The sequence below is a fragment of the Protomyctophum parallelum genome (assembly GCF_964188405.1).
Source record: "Protomyctophum parallelum genome assembly, chromosome: 14".
In the NCBI taxonomy this organism is placed as follows: Eukaryota; Metazoa; Chordata; class Actinopteri; order Myctophiformes; family Myctophidae; genus Protomyctophum; species Protomyctophum parallelum.
In genome coordinates, this window is record NC_139709.1 from 10626568 (window position 1) to 10642297 (window position 15730).

Below are 15730 nucleotides of genomic sequence, written 5' to 3' on the forward strand. Positions count from 1 at the left end.
CGAACGGAGGACCAACTGATGATGTAGTCGCCATCTTTATGAGACTGGCGTCACCCCCTTCTTTCTTTCTTTTTTAAAAAGCACACATACACGCCTATACAAACACATACACAGAGGCATTCATCATGCTCATCTTATTAGGGGACCACAGCCTTCTAGCATTTTTAGTTCCCAGGCGTGCCGTTTGTATGTCTCTCCTGTCGAGGGGGGGGGGGGGGGATGGGATGGGGGGAGGGGCTGGGCGGGTTTTTCGGTATTCTTTCACATTTGTTGCCTTGTTGAGTTTTTTTTTCTTGTATGTTTTCATGTAGTCTTGACAGGACAGCAGTATGGCTTGTGTGGTCATTCTAATTTTCTAATTTTAAAAAAGATTAAAAAAAAAAAAAAAAGAACTTCACCAACTCCACCCCTAAAATAAGTCATAGGTGCTGATCACAACTTCCAGTGGCGTGTTTTTGCCACCTTCACAGTTTTTCTTTTTAATAACAGCTTTGCGATATCAGTGAGGAGTCCATTCGTTGCTGCATGCAGTCAGTCAGTTCACAGGCTTTTTAACGTCAGCCCTGCTCAAAAGAGAAAGGCCTCCTGTTCTGGCCCTCTCCTAGGCTCCACTGGCAGTGGACAGGCCTCCTGTCCTGGCCCTCTCCTAGGCTCCACTGGCAGGGGACAGGCCTCCTGTCCTGGCCCTCTCCTAGGCTCCACTGGCAGGGGACAGGCCTCCTGTCCTGGCCCTCTCCTAGGCTCCACTGGCAGTGGACAGGCCTCCTGTCCTGGCCCTCTCCTAGGCTCCACTGGCAGTGGACAGGCCTCCTGTCCTGGCCCTCTCCTAGGCTCCACTGGCAGGGGACAGGCCTCTTGTTCTGGCCCTCTTAGGGTCCACTGGAGAGGGACTGTGGCCCTTTGCGCTACCAGATCTAGGTCTGTAGGGGGGCGACTTTGGGTTCTATTTTCGGCCAGGCGTGGGGTCAGACATCTACCAAGTAAATACAGTGTTCCTTCCTCTGTCCTACTGTCTAAAAGTTTTATGGGAGGAGATGAGATTATACTGTGTGTGTGTGTGGGAGGAGGAGGTAATCCATGAATTCTTTAGACCTGACACACGGGTTGCTATGATGTCGTTTATATCCTGTTTTGATTTGTTTCCTCCTCCGTGCTTTTATTACTTGTTGTTCTGCCATTTTCTTTACCTTGTAGCGTAAGTACAGGCCCAAGAGGGGAGTATGCATTATTCTCACCAATGGTTTTAAATTTGTTTGTTTTTTAAAAAATAAATCATGACATTTTATCATTTTTTAGTATAAATGCTTACATTGTTCTTTTTTATTTTCTGTTTTTGTTTCGAGTACGCCTGTAAGTGGTGAATGTACAAATAATAAAAATTCAAGTTTGAAATTATTGCTTTTTTCCCCTTCAATACTTTGATTTAGATTCAGAATATCTTAACGGGCGCATCATAAAGGGGCTACACAAGGAATTCTTTGGAAGAGCTTTTTGTTGGATTACTAGTATCTGCATAGGAAGACAACTAGTCTTTATTCCCAGAACGAAAATACATTGCATGGATGCACCTGGGACGTATCCTCAGTGATGTATTCCAAGGTCATCACCTGGGATGCACCCTCAGTGATGTATCCCAAGGTCATCACCTGGGACGCATCCTCAGTGATGTATCCCAAGGTCATCACCTGGGATGTACCCTCAGTGATGTATCCCAAGGTCATCACCTGGGACGCATCCTCAGTGATGTATCCCAAGGTCATCACCTGGGACGCATCCTCAGTGATGTATCCCAAGGTCATCTCCTGGGACGTATCCTCAGTGATGTATCCCAAGGTCATCACCTGGGACGCATCCTCAGTGATGTATCCCAAGGTCATCTCCTGGGACGTATCCTCAGTGATGTATCCCAAGGTCATCACCTGGGACGCATCCTCAGTGATGTATCCCAAGGTCATCACCTGGGACGCATCCTCAGTGATGTATCCCAAGGTCATCGGGGTTTCGGGTCTCGCGAACATCATAAACCCTCACTCGGTTGACCCAGTAGCTACCCTCCATCAGACCCGGAGTGGTTCCAACGCATTGTGTGGCCCTGGTCTTTCCCTAGTGGAACTACTCTGCCGGGACTGTTAGGCACCATTCTGGCGTGTGGAGGGACTAGGCTCTGTGGGTTGACTCCTGTCCGGGCCCCTCCTATATCTCACCAGGTCCACTCCTGCTCTCACCAGGTGCAGCCAGGACCTGTGCGTTGCACCAGACTCCCAGCACCAGGCGCTCCATTCAGGAGTGGTGGATTCTTTAGCCGCAATGGTTCTGCAGGCTCCACCTGGGGAACCAGGGACAATCATCTATTTGTGTGCAAGTGAAGCAGCCCACAAAATTCAATATTCATTCAGCAACAAGACATCTTGCTTGCCATCAATAATAGTTATTTTAGCATATTGCTAATTTCACTGTAAAATTCAGTTGAATGGAATAACCGGCCCATGGCCTGCAGTATCCCTTAAAGTCCACAGGGTGGCAGGCTCACAGCACTGAAGCTCAACTTAGTCATGACGTTTGAAAAAGTGAGGAAGGCTGTCTGTTTGGTTTGCATTATTATATATTAGAAGTAGGATTAATTGATATGCATTATATTAAGTAGGAATATTGTGGCTCCCTTGGCAGTGCAGTGGATGCATACTGGTTTTCCCCCGACTGCAACTTCCTTTTCCAGTAGACTTGACGCCTGGGACGTTTTAATGAAAGTTTAATCTCCTGGTCCTTTGTACTTTGCCCAAGCTAGTCCCACTCCCACTGACAAAGGTTTGAGTTTGACCTTTCCACCTCTGTCTGTACCCACCCTTCCTTCCTGTACTGTACGTCTCTGGCTGCTCTTTGTCACTCTTTCGCCCTCTCTCTCTCGTCTCTTCCCCCATACAGGATCTCCCACTCCATCTCTCCGGTCTTAGACTCCTGACGCTCATCCTGCAGAGCTCAGCACTGCTCCTATGTAATTACAGCCTCATGGTCGCTGAGCAGAACATTTTTCTGCCCTGATGCAACTCTCCGGGTGTGTGTGTGTGTGTGTGTTTGGCCGGACTGGGTCAAACCCAGTGAATGGCCCTGGTACCTCTTCACCAACCTTTACGAGAGACAAGATGGGACCACTGGTTGGAATGAGGATGAGTGGAGAATTGGTCTCGTTCTGCCTTTGATTAAATGCAAATTTAGCATTTGATCGGTTTATCTCCTTCTAATCCCGCCTTATCAAGGAAGAGAGAAATGTGTGTGCGCATCGTATGAACGTGGAGTCAACTGTAGGAAAGTGCAACGGAGGTGTAATTATAATACTGTACATAGAATTTATATAGCGCTTTTCAAGGTAGTTGGAGGTGTAATACATGGAATTTATATGGTGCTTTTCAAGGTACTCAGTCACTTTACAGAACAAAATAAACTTTCATTAGAAAAAGAATTACTACCGGTAGATAAAAACTAGAAACTAAGGTCGACAAAGTGAGGTGGTGGGGAATTATGTAAGGGAAAGCGAGTCTGAAAAGGTGGGTTTTTGAGCGTGCTTTTGAACGTTTCGAAGGTCTGATGTGAGCTGGGAGTGATTTCCACAGTGAAGAGGCAGCCACCGCGAAGGCCCGTTGTCACCCTACCAGGACCCAGGTTTGCTTGTTGGACTCGGGTTCCAGTCGGTTGGCAGTGCTTGACCTGAGTGGAAAGGGTGGGGACATTTGACGAGTTGTTCAGAGAGGTAGCGCGGGGCCTGTTGAGGGCTTTGTATGTATGCTTTGGCATGTTGAGTATTTTTACAGATTTAGGTCAGTTCTGTACTTGACTGGGAGCCAGTGGAGTTCACGGAGGACAGGTGTGATGACGTGGTCCCTGGATTGGGTTCTGGTGAGCAGGCGGTCGGGCAGAGTTGTGAACATACTGTAGGTTTTTTGAAAACCTTGATGGTGACGCCGTACAGGTTTGAATGTGATGAAGGCATGGATGAGGGTGTTTCTGAACGAGCAAGACATTGTGGTCAAATCGACCAGAATGAAGTATAAATGGCAGCTATGACAGTTTTCCTCATCCTCCCTCACCCGAGCAGGTTGAATACCTTAACCCGGGTCAACTAGATGGTTTCCCTCCAAGACATGTGGTCTATATCTTGGGCAGGCATGTCATGTATATGCATTCTTTGAGTGGCGCTAGCCGGTAACAAGACTACTCGCCCCGTTTCTGTTTTCCTCCCAGAATTTTCCCCAGTGAGGGGTGGGAGAGCCTGGACAGCAGACGGCTGGACTTTGAATTTCTCTAACTATAAACTTTCACGACAGCAGAACAGCCTAAGTACAAATATAATTTATGAAAAGCTACTACAGTGAAGTCTGTTCACAGAAGTTGTTGTAGGATATGTGGGGATTATCTGACGAGGTACCATTTGAAGGGGCAAAACCTTACATATACTAAATAATACTACATTGTTTATAGGTTCAATATAAGTCAAATAATATAGCCTTTCCACAGGAGTATCTTTTTATATTTTTCCAAAAAGAATACAAACAGCCAATAGCATATTACAAAGTTATCCCCCTCACTGGGGAAAATTCCGGGAGGAAAAACGGGCAAGCACCGGGGCGAGTAGTCCAGTATTCGCGCTAGCCACTCCTATGCCCAGCTTTGAGGGGCGCTAGCCACTCCTATGCCCAGCTTTGAGGGGCACTAGCCACTCCTATGCCCAGCTTTGAGGGGCGCTAGCCACTCCTATGCCCAGCTTTCCGGGTTTGTGCGCAAACATTGTGTCAGACATTGTGCAATACTCGAGAGATAGAATACTTGGACCTCTTAAGCTACGCCCGTGGCTGTTGTATGTTAATAAGAGGATTGGCTGATTTTACTCGAAGGCTTTCAGGAACAAGCCGGGAACACACCAAGGAAGCTTGGAGAAGGAAAGGAAATGGTCACGTGACTGGGAATGAAGACGCAAATTGTGATTGGCCAGAATGAGATAATGTATGATTATTAGAGCGCCCCTCACTTTACAGTTCACATTACGGAGAGTAATTTAATACGACACAATAGAGTCATGTAATACGGCACAATACAGACTTCACACAGGTTCAATTTCTCCTTTTTTTTGAGGGGCGCTAGCCTCTCCCATATACAGCTTTTGTCCCCACACACGTCTCAATATTTGCCATTGACAATGAAAGGAGAAATTAGGTCAAATGTCCACTAAATCTTGTCCCCACACGTCTCATATTTGCCTCCACCATACAGAAGGACGCCCCCACTGACAGACGAGTGCTGCCCCAGCCATTAGCCTCCCTACCTGGCTCCCCTTCCCCCGGGCCCCAAACACAGCCAATTGTTGGTTGTGTAGACCAGTGGTTCCCAAACACTGGGTCGGGACCCATTTGTGGGTCGTGTTATGGGAATCTGCAGGATCTGCACATGCTCAGAAAAACAATACACACGATACGAACAATACGCAAGACGGAATTCAGACTTGTAAAAGTATGAGCGTTTTTACTCTAGTAACTCACATGACTGATCATTGCAATGGAAACCCCCAGAGCCACAAATGGTCAAAGACGTTATATAATTTTCTCCTGCTACAGCCAACCCCCAACATCTCTATAGCCTCAAGACGTGAGCCTAAAAGTCAACAGATAGAAAGGAGACACACAAAACAAAACATACTCTCTCTCTCCCCGTGCCTTTGGCCTGGTGGAGACAACAAAAGACCACAGGAGTCACAGTGTGTGCAGATGAGATAATCTCACAGAAAATGGCTGTACTGTAACTTAATAGAGAAGAGTTACAAAGATGCTTTTATAGAGATATTATTAAATGTTTACATCTAATAATTTCTAGTCGTGGCCCCTTTTTCCTATGGGTCCCTTTTTTTTATTTAGTTTAATTCATTTTCATGAATTAAAAACAGAATGCAATGATTATTTTTTTCTCTGTAATTTCATGAAGAAATCAAAGAAATTCCCTAAATTAGAAAACAAATGTTTAAGAAGTAGTGAAAATAGGCAATAGACAATCTACAAGCTTGTGAGCTTGTAGCTTGTATGAATTACTTAATTTTCAAGAATCTACACAATTAGAAAATGTAGAATTGTTAATTTGATCAACGTTTGCCTGTTATCTTTCCTAAATACAGCATGGAATTGTGGAACAAAAAGAGAGAGACTAAACCTCATCAAATGGTGGTTCCGTGATTAAATAATGCAGAATATATAGTGAGCCCTGGTATCAAAATGGTTGAAAACCACTGGCTTAAGTGGTTAAAGAAAATATAATCCCAGTAGAGTCAGTGAACCGTCCGGGGGACCCTGGGTTAGCTCAACCCCAGTAGCGGGTTACAGGAGTTGGCTCAGATCTCTGGTGGGAAACACCTGAAAGAAAGCTATGTTTCTACAGTTGTGGGTCCTTTTAGAGCCCACAGCAGACCACCTAGGTCTTGGGTAAATCTCAGGTCGCGGGGTGAAAGCAGGCCTCACACATATATAGACTAGACACTCAGCTGAGCTCAGGCCTCGTCTTGGTGATGTTGATGACTGGGCAGTAAAAACAAACGTTTTTTTCTTTTTCTTTTGTGCATTGTAAGCACCAGCCTCCACCTCGTCCGGTCCTCCTCCTCCCTCTCTCTGCCCTCTCTCCCGTATCCCCCACCAGAAACCATTCCAACCCCCCTCCTCCTCCTCTCAGCGAAACCACATGGGTCTTTGTGTCCAGTTTTCATACCTCTGATGTGGCCTTTCTGAACTCTGCCTCCATGTCTCGCTCTCATTGCTTTTCTGACCTGTTTTCTCTGTATCTTATTTTAGTCAATGGTTTCACTCACTCTCACCCTTTGCTATCTGTCTCGGTCTGTCGCTCTCCCATCACTCACGCACTGCCTTATCCTTTATTCTTCTGATGGGAAGCAGGCCCGTGTCATGGAAGCACTCGTGAGCAGACGGCGAGATTTGCCGGATGATGAAAGTCGTGCAGTATCATGTCAGTCGATCACCCGTCTTTCCTCTATGCACCCCCCCCCCCCCCACCCTCATTCCTTTTAGTCTTTCCCTCACTCTCTTGCTCCTCCTCGACTTTGCGATGACATGTACGTATTATGGAAACCAGATGTGGCACTGTTGCATTTTGGAGGCAGTGGGAGAGAGACACGAAACCAAACATGAGATTTTATTATAGTTCATTATATGAAGTGGCAGATTTGAGGGGGGGGGGGGGGGGTTCTGTCCTGTCTTGTGGTCCAAAGACTCAAGACTGTTTCATATTCAACTGCCAGATGGGACATGCCTGCTATCCTGACCAGGCCCTAATGAAAGCAGGGGGGTTTCCTTGCGGATGTGCCTAGTTCAGAACGAGGCTGGGTCCTGGGAGTGGAGAGAATCTATGTTGAAAGCAAAGGGGGGGGGCTGAGTCAGCAACTCCTGCTAGGGAAGTCGTTTCTTGCTAAGCTTTGGGAAACATTGCCATATGAGACACGGCAAGGAGGTTAAAAGTTGCTAATGAGGTTGAAAATGTTGATTGTTCAACTTCCTCCCACCTGTATTTTTCACGCTCCACAATGCCGTAGCTATTTAAAAAAAAGAGAACAACTCCCACTGTACCGCACCCGTTTCAGAATGCAGATGGTGTGGTAAACAGGGCACATTACGGGGCTTTAAACCGATAGCGGTATGCAGATTCAGCAGTGCAGCGGGAGAGCAAAACCACATAGGCTAAAGAAAACAGTGAGAAAGATCAGAAATCAAACAGTTGGTTAAACACACACAGACATCAGAGGAGAGAGACAGACACACACAGGGGGACATCAGAGGAGAGAGACAGAGACACACCCACAGGGGGACATCAGAGGAGAGAGACAGAGACACACACACAGGGGGACATCAGAGGGGAGAGACAGAGACACACAGGGGGACATCAGAGGAGAGAGACAGAGACACACACACAGGGGGACATCAGAGGAGAGAGACAGAGACACACAGGGGGACATCAGAGGAGAGAGACAGAGACACACAGGGGGACATCAGAGGAGAGAGACAGAGACACACACACAGGGGGACATCAGAGGAGAGAGACAGACACACAGGGGGACATCAGAGGAGAGAGACAGAGACACACACACAGGGGGTCATCAGAGGAGAGAGACAGAGACACACACAGGGGGACATCAGAGGAGAGAGACAGAGACACAGGGGGACATCAGAGGGGAGAGACAGACACACAGGGGGACATCAGAGGAGAGAGACAGAGACACACACAGGGGGACATCAGAGGAGAGAGACAGAGACACAGGGGGACATCAGAGGAGAGAGACAGAGACACACACACACACACAGGGGGACATCAGAGGAGAGAGACAGAGACACACAGGGGGACATCAGAGGGGAGAGAGACAGAGACACACAGGGGGACATCAGAGGAGAGAGACAGAGACACACAGGAGGACATCAGAGGGGAGAGACAGAGACAGACAGGAGGACATCAGAGGAGAGAGACAGACACACACACACACACACACACACACACACACAGGGGGACATCAGAGGGGAGAGACAGAGACACACAGGGGGACATCAGAGGGGAGAGACAGAGACACACAGGGGGACATCAGAGGGGAGAGACAGACACACACAGGGGGACATCAGAGGGGAGAGACAGACACACAGGGGGACATCAGAGGGGAGAGACAGACACACAGGGGGACATCAGAGGAGAGAGACAGAGACACACACAGGGGGACATCAGAGGGGAGAGACAGAGACACACAGGGGAGAGACAGAGACACACAGGGGGACATCAGAGGAGAGAGACAGAGACACACACAGGGGGACATCAGAGGAGAGAGACAGACACACACAGGGGGACATCAGAGGGGAGAGAAAGAGACACACAGGGGAGAGACAGAGACACACAGGGGAGAGACAGACACACAGGGGAGAGACAGAGACACACAGGGGAGAGACAGAGACACACAGGGGAGAGACAGAGACACACAGGAGAGAGACAGAGACACACACAGGGGGACATCAGAGGAGAGAGACAGAGACACACAGGGGGACATCAGAGGGGAGAGACAGAGACACAGGGGGACATCAGAGGAGAGAGACAGACACACACAGGGGGACATCAGAGGAGAGAGACAGACACACACACACACACAGGGGGACATCAGAGGAGAGAGACAGAGACACACACACAGGGGGACATCAGAGGGGAGAGACAGACACACACAGGGGGACATCAGAGGAGAGAGACAGACACACACACACACACACACACACACACACACACAGGGGGACATCAGAGGAGAGAGACAGACACACACAGGGGGACATCAGAGGAGAGAGACAGACACACACAGGGGGACATCAGAGGAGAGAGACAGAGACACACACAGGGGGACATCAGAGGAGAGAGACAGACACACACACACACACACACACACACACACACACACACACAGGGGAGAGACAGAGACACACAGGAGGACATCAGAGGACAGAGACACACAGGGGGACATCAGAGGACAGAGACACACAGGGAGACATCAGAGGGGAGAGACAGACATTAGCACATCTGGGGCACATGCGTGCACAATGAATCCGCACATGCACGCACATTTTTCTTCTCTCCCTTTTCTCCATATCTCTATTTCTCAGTTGCACACACACACTGATGTCTAACTGTGTTTTTTTTTTCCCTGTCAAGATAAATGGAGCATTAACATTTTGGCAGATTAATTGACTAATTCATTAATAATTGATATTATTATTACGTTTTAATCCTCCTCTCCCTACAGTGTCTGTTATTCTCTCTCTCGCTCTCGCTCTATCTTTGTGTGAGAGAGACAGGGCGACTGTGGCTCAAGAGGTAGAGCAGGTCGTCCAATTATCCATGGGTCGGCGGTTCGAATCCCGGCTCCTCCTGTCTACATGTCGAAGTGTCCTTGGGCAAGACACCGAACCCCAAATTGCTCCCGATGTGCTGGTTGGTACCTTGCATGGCTTCCGCCGCAATCGGTGTATGAATGTGTGTGTGTGAATGATTGAATGTAATGCACAATCTATGTAAAGCACCTTGGATAAAGGCGCTATATAAATGCACCATTTACCATTTTAGACAGCATGTTGATGCTTGTTTATTGTGACAGGGCTTGGTGAGGTACACACACAGCCCTGAATAGTCTGGACTCTCTGGAGGGACTGAAATGAGAAGCACTTGCAGCCTACACATATCTACATTAACTCCGCACAGAGCATTTAGTGGATTAGCTGTTATTCAGTGTAAGAAAATCGCACCCAGTCCACAGTGGTGGAACTATACTTTACTTTTATTGTATATAGTTTATAGTTACTGTGTGTTATATTACTGTTATAGTGTGTGTGTGTGTGTGTGTGTGTGTGTGTGTGTGTGTGTGTGTGTGTGTGTGTGTGTGTGTGTGTGTGTGTGTGTGTGTGTGTGTGTGTGTGTGTGTGTGTGTGGAGCCAAGCACAGTTGTTGACTTAAAGGTATTATGACATGATTTATAACATAATTTTAACAACATTAAAAGTCTTGGCCATGGTCCTTCAAATGTGTCTAAAAAGTTTGAACACTCAACTCCACTCCAGTATTTCTTGACACGAGTTTTTGTGCACGTGTAAAGTTCATCCTGAGAAGCCATGGAAAAACACATTATTTTAGCCTGTAGATGTCGGTAATTCCCCCTTTCCTGTCAACCCAAGATGCCTTCTTTGACAACGTGGTAGGAACGTCGTCAAAAATAAAAGAGTCATCTAGGCCAGTTGGTATCCAGTGTAAGGACTTGTGTTGATTGACACAGCCAACAACAGAGCAGATTGATTTTTCTCTAGAAGCCATTATTAGTAAGTATTACAAAGAAACAAAGTCGCGATCACAATGAGGAAGCGGAGAAGAGAGGGTAGGCACTAGGCAGGGAGCAGAGGGGAGGGGGCGGAGGTTTAGCGGAGATCTACGTATATCTCTGCCGTCCAACCAGATGAGACATTTTTGCATAATTATTCACAAAAGTCCAGACAGCAGAGAATACACTGAATGTTCAAACTTCGTTTTTTTTTGGTGAAATTGATGTCAAGAAAAGCCAAAAAATCTACAAAAATGTGTTTTAAATGTCACAATCCCTTTAAGGAGCTGCAGGGCTCAAAGGTCCTACTCAGACAGACATTCCGTACTCAAACGGACAGACAGACACACATAGCTGTGCATTGGAGACGGTGTGCCACCGCTCAGAAACAGAATCATGGAGGCATGTGGTTCCAGTCAGTGGATTGTCATGTCATGACGTCGGTCAGATTTCTGCAAGGTTTCGGCCTAGATCTGAGCCCCATTGACGTCAATTATAAAGTCACAAGTTAAACGTTAAAAAAATAAATGACACAAAAACAAGTATAAAGGCACGCTGCCTGTAAGGATGACCGCATCATCTCTTTGGCTCGTAAAGACGTAAACACGTATAGAGGCACGCTGCCTGTACTGATGACCGCATCATCTCTTTGGCTCGTAAAGCGATACTATAATATGACGTCCGGTGCGGCTAATATTATTACCGTACGTGACACAATGGGCCAGAATACCATTTCCTGATCCACAGTCTGCCATTCATTAGCTGGGAGGGAAGCCCACACACACACTCACTAAGAAGAAAGGCCACAGGAAGTGTCCAGCATAGAGTAGAGATAGTGACAGAGAAGGGACTTTCCACATGCCAACAGATTGCGGTTTGGTTGGTTGGGTCAAATCATAGACTGTAAAGGGTCAAATGCAACAGAGAGAGAGAGATGCATTGCTGGCTGGATTTGTAAGTTATTTGGCTATGTTGAATTGATGCATATCATGCATTGATTTATCATGAGCGGATGGATAGGCCTGCAAGCATGGAAAAGATAATATTTGCAATGAGCTGGGTCGCTTTTGGGAAACTGACAGATTACAGAAATGTTGGATAATGCACAATAGAAATATATAAGCACGTATGCATTAAACGTTTAAGCCCACTGCCACTTTGGCAAACTACAAATAGTGGAAATAGGCTAAATTGCTGATCTACAAGCTCACAACTTGTTGTGACGTGATGCATTGTGAACTCGTAGATGCGCTGTTTTTTGTATTTTCATTGTGGCTTGAAGGTCGTTACTTTAGGTGAAGAGGGAATGGGCTGGATGAGATCGGCTCGCTGGGAGAGGCCAAGGTATTGTGGTGGAGCCCTTTGTTGGGATTTGTGAAGAGAAAGAAAAAAAGTGAGTCATTTTACAGACAGTGAAGAAAAGCTAGGTCTCCAGTTACAGAGAGAGAGAAAGAGAGAGAGAGACACGCTGTGGGAAGAAATATGCTGAGGTTAGTTTTTCTTTTCTTTTCTTTTTTCATTCTGCAGAATCAGCTGAGGAAGACAGAACAGAGAAAACATCATACGACACACACAGCTACTAAATGTCTGACATGTGTATGCCGCTCTCAGGGCTGTTGTAGATTAGAACAAAGAACAGACATTTCACAGGAAAACTTGACACAAGTAATAACGGATTTTATTTGTAATGCACTTTACATTTGTGTAAAGTCCTACACTAAGCATTTGCACAAAGAAAATCATCACACCACTAACGAATCATTTAGAACATGAGGTCATAAAGCCTAGAGTAGGCAACACCAGTAGGTCTTCTACGGACCTCTGGCTTAGCGGCCCGGCAGTGGTGGAAAAAGTACTCAATTGTTTTACTTGAGTAAAAGTACCAGTGCTGCAATCTAGAACTACTCCGTTACGGAATTGAAAATGTACTTGAGTAAAAGTACAAAAGTATCGGCATCAAAAAGTACTCATTGTGCAGACTGTGCCATTTCAAAAGTTCAAAATGTGTACAAAATCTATTGAAAATAGCCGATCTACAAGCTCACAATGCGTCGCCAAATGGCCGAAATGTATAGGGTTGTAGTGGTTAATGTATGTTTTCTAATCAAAATTAAAATTGCCAAAGTGTAACTAAAGTTTTCAAATAATTGTAGTGGAGTAAAAGTACAAATTGTGGCTCTGAGATGTAGTGGAGTATAGAAGTAAAAGTACTGGAAATTGGAAATACTCCAGTAAAGTACAAATACCTCAAAATTGTACTTAAGTACAGTACTTAAGTAGTTACTTTACACCACTGCCTATAGGTTCAATGTAGCCTGACAGCGCATCGCAGGTTCGAGTCCTGATGATTCCGACAGAGAATCAAAGAACCACTCCCCATCTCTCTCTTTCGCTTTCCTGTCCACCTACTGTCCACCTACTGTCCCATCAATATAGGCATAAGCTTAAAGATGAAGTACCGTGATTTTTTTCCACCCTAAAACATGATCATCAGGTCTTATTGTTATATAAGGAGGTATAACCTTTTCAAAAAAGTGTACAGTATTTGTTAAAATGTTGTTTTTATGTGGGCACGCCCACCAGTTCATTAAGTATGCCTGGTGATCCACCTGAACTGAAGCCATACCCACAGCTGTAGTTGTATGATAAAGGGGGAGGGGTTAGGGGAGGGGCTGATAATATGATGTCACTTTATTACTGTTTATTTCATTGGCCCGTTTGACTGTCAAGTGTTCAGCCTCCAGGAAGAAACCCTAAATACAAAGTTAATACACCATTGCACATAAAAACGACTCCAGGGTGTCTAAAGTAATGACACCTCATAGACACATGAAAACCACCGACTGTGGTGTTCTGAGGTGGGCAGCCAAGGAGGGCATTCCACAGTTGTTGGGGGGGGGGGGGGGGGGGGGGGGGGGGGAGGAGGCCCTGGCTGGCGCCCATGGTACACGCATATAGGTCGGTCGGTCTTAGTTGGGTTTTGAGGAAAATAGGCTAGTACTCAAAAAAGTGAAAATTAGAATACAAAAAGTGAACCTGAGAACAGTTATAGCAACAACAACAAAAAAGGAAGAAGCTCAGATTGACCTTGATTTACTGCAGCCAAACTGGCAACACCTCCGAACCAACAACCCCCCCCCCCCCCCCCATCCCATCCCCGTCCCCTCCCACACACACTCCCCACTTTCATGTCCTGCTGTGGCGTCTGGCCCCGGACGACGGTGATGCAGTCGGAATTCCAGATGTTGATCATGGAATTCTCCTCCATCTCTGGCTTCCAAATGTGACTTAACCCCCCCCCCCCCCCTCCTCCTCCCCCCGCCCGCCCGCCCCGTCCCGTTCCCTCCAGGCCTCGTGACTCTCCTCGCTCCGTCAGTCCCAAACCCAGCAAATGCACTGTAGCAAAAAATACGGATGGAAACAAACGGGCACCCAAAATCATTTTAGCACAATAGGAAAGTACCTCATCAACTTAACTGCATATAGCTCGTCATTGTAATCATAACATATCATGGAGTCACTAATTCATTTCCCCTCTCTCTCTCTCTCTCTCTCTCTCTCGCTCTCTCTCTCTCTCTCTCTCTCTCTCTCTCTCTCTCTCTCATACTGGCATGTCAGCTGTTTGTGAGTGGGATCATTAAAATGGGAGTGAGGAGACGCCTTTGCGTGCTGTTTGATTACAGGTTTTTATTGGTTCAGCACATGGGTAAGCACTACACACACACGCACACATGCACACACACACACACACACACACACACACACACACACACACACACACACACACCCAGTTATTCACACTACGAGTACATCACACACACACACACACACACACACACACACACACACACACACACACACACACACACACACACATAGGTATTCACACTACAAGTACATCACACACACACACACACACACACACACACACACACACAGTTAATCACACTACAAGTACATCACACACACACACACACACACACACACACACACACACACACACACACACACACACAGTTAATCACACTACAAGTACATCACACACACACACACACACACACACACACAAACACACAGTTATTCACACAAGTACAAGTACACAGACACAAACAAAAGCATACTGCACACAGCTCCAAACACACACACACATCGAAGCACCCCATAGGCTGAAGCACACACACACACACACACACACACACACACACACACGCACATGCACACACACACACACACGCGCGCATATGAACGCGCACTCTATAAACCTATGAGTTGGATATGTTTTCCTGCTGCGTGCGCCAGTGGGTTTACACAATCGTCCTCGTCCCTGTTTGAGGCTGTTTCTACTTAAGACTTTGGATGCGCTTCGCTTTTTCCGACCCAGTTTCTGGCCTGCCAGTTTCCGAGAGCTCTCCCAGTAATGCTTCATTTAAACGCTCCCATCGTGGGTGAATGACGTGACGTGACGTACGGTGCACTGAGAGCTTGTAGATCTGCTATTGTCGGTTGGTGTGACACCATGGTAAAGTTATAACATGATAGGCAGAGTGTATTAGTTAATACTTATTATATTAGGCAAAAGGTCTGGAGGTCCAGGAACGCTGGAGAGTGGAGTCCAGTGTTATGTTGGACACACACAAGGTGTGGCCGAAGGCTTCAGCAGGCAGAAATGTGGACGTTGTCGGTTGTTAAAACTGTAGCTTGATTAGTAGCATACTGAAGAAATACTCAGTTCTTAAACATTTTAAGACCTGTTGTTACCATGCTAACTAACTATAGCTCCTTAGTAGCATATCATATTATTTTGTTTAGAGATAGTGAGCAAAAGAGAACGGCATACCGAGTGAAAATCCAAGCACTGGA

At 46.5% G+C, this 15730-nt stretch overlaps 1 long non-coding RNA gene across 1 annotated transcript; it reads left to right on the forward strand.

The window, feature by feature from the left end:
* Positions 1–211: 211 nt before the first annotated feature.
* On the forward strand, positions 212–1395 carry LOC310871410. Its single transcript, XR_014570302.1, has 2 exons — positions 212–797; positions 886–1395. It is a non-coding gene; the product is annotated as an uncharacterized lncRNA (long non-coding RNA).
* Positions 1396–15730: the final 14335 nt, after the last annotated feature.